Genomic DNA, 1,669 nt, shown 5'->3' on the forward strand with positions numbered 1-1,669 from the left:
TTTAGGAAAAGAATCACAGGCAAAAATACTAATGGACCCAGATGTAAGCCTATACTCTAATAATGGAGTAGGTTACAAAGTTGCATCCATGGGGCAGGATGATGTTGCATTTCCAGCCTTCTCGGGTTCCAACTCCCCTGCCTTTCTGCCCCAGACCCGGTTCATCTTCCTTTGTCTCTGCTGACACTGCACCCTAGTGGACACAGACTCTTGCAAGCTGGATGCCCTCTGTGGATAAAAGATGTATCATGGAATGAACCCAAGCAGTGGAGATGCATTTCTAGAGCAGCAGCAGGAGCAGCAACGGCCCCAGCATCAATTTCCCCCGTGACTCTTCACAGTGGTTTTGTGGTTTCAGCTAGTGCAGGGCTTTGGCCCTGCTCAGTTTTCAGGTGTTTGATAATCTCCATGCTTGTACTGACCCAGGAATCCCAGAATATGACTCTTGAACCCCCATTGAAGGTGTTTTCTTCGAATACTTCGTAGCTCAATTTCGCTGCCATGAAGGAAACAAGCTTAGGGACCCACTAAGAAGACTGTTTGAAACACTTGAATGGTTCATTAAGTTTCATACCAACTGATAAACTGGTGTGACTACCAGATTGCCACCTTCCCTACACTGAAGATGCTGATATTGGTAATAAGACATACAAACATGGGGACAAGTTGATAATCAGCTGTCATGGAGGATTCAAAATCAGATATCCTAACTTGTACAACATGGTGTTGACATGTTGCAGTGATGGCTAAATCATTGGGGCATAATCTTCCCATTTGTCAAGGTTGCCTGAGACCTTTGCTTTCTGCTAATGGTTATATCAACATGTCCGAGTACCAGTTCAACTTCTCTGTAGGAGCAATGATTGCCTACCACTGCTTCCTGGGATTTAAACTAGAGGATTCAGATATCTCTAGTGTTTTTACAATCTTATCTTGTCATATAATTCACCCAAGTGCCTTGTTTTAGAAGTATATCCACTTGCACCTATCATGAAGTACAGAGTCTATATTTGCTAGCCAAGGCCTTGCAAGCAATTCAATCATGGGATTGTGATTGAGTTCTATTGTGATCTTGGTTACAGCTTCATCAGTGACTACAAGTTTATCATCTGCCAGTACAGAGAATGGTTTCTTTTCTATCAAGTCTTCTGTATAAACTCAGAGCAAATCTGGCCCAATCCCCAAGAAACCTTACAGACAACATGAAAAATTGTGGTGTTCACATAAACCAGTATCACCTTTGGTAATTCTGGTCAGGATGTTCTATATCAAATTTAATATACATTTCCTTCAGGGGCCTCTCAGCAAGGTGCAGCAGTGACCCTTACTTTCTGGTGATGGATAGGTTACCCATTATGTTGCCTATGATGGCACTGTGAGCAGTAGCTTGAACACTTTAGTCCCAGGATACTTGTCTTCTGTAGACCAGGTCTGTTCCATGCCAGCAGAAGAGGAGAGCTTATGAGTATTTTGGAACTTTTATCCAGCCATATTAGGAAATGCTGAAATTAGGAAATACTGTGCCTGTTCCATAGTGTATGTGTGTGTGTGTGTGGGGGGGAGAAATGAGAGGGTGGGTATGGGGAAATGCTCTCTGCTGAGATGATCATATCACTTCCTTGTTTAAAAATAATTTTCTTTTTTCTATAGGATGAAACAAACATTCTTA

The 1,669-nt window shown here is 42.4% G+C and overlaps 1 pseudogene; it reads left to right on the plus strand.

Moving 5' to 3' along the window:
• Window positions 1–204: 204 nt before the first annotated feature.
• On the plus strand, window positions 205–1,465 carry LOC100932685 (annotated as a pseudogene).
• Window positions 1,466–1,669: the final 204 nt, after the last annotated feature.

The sequence above is a fragment of the Sarcophilus harrisii genome, chromosome 1 (assembly GCF_902635505.1).
Source record: "Sarcophilus harrisii chromosome 1, mSarHar1.11, whole genome shotgun sequence".
NCBI classification, from domain to species: domain Eukaryota; kingdom Metazoa; phylum Chordata; class Mammalia; order Dasyuromorphia; family Dasyuridae; genus Sarcophilus; species Sarcophilus harrisii.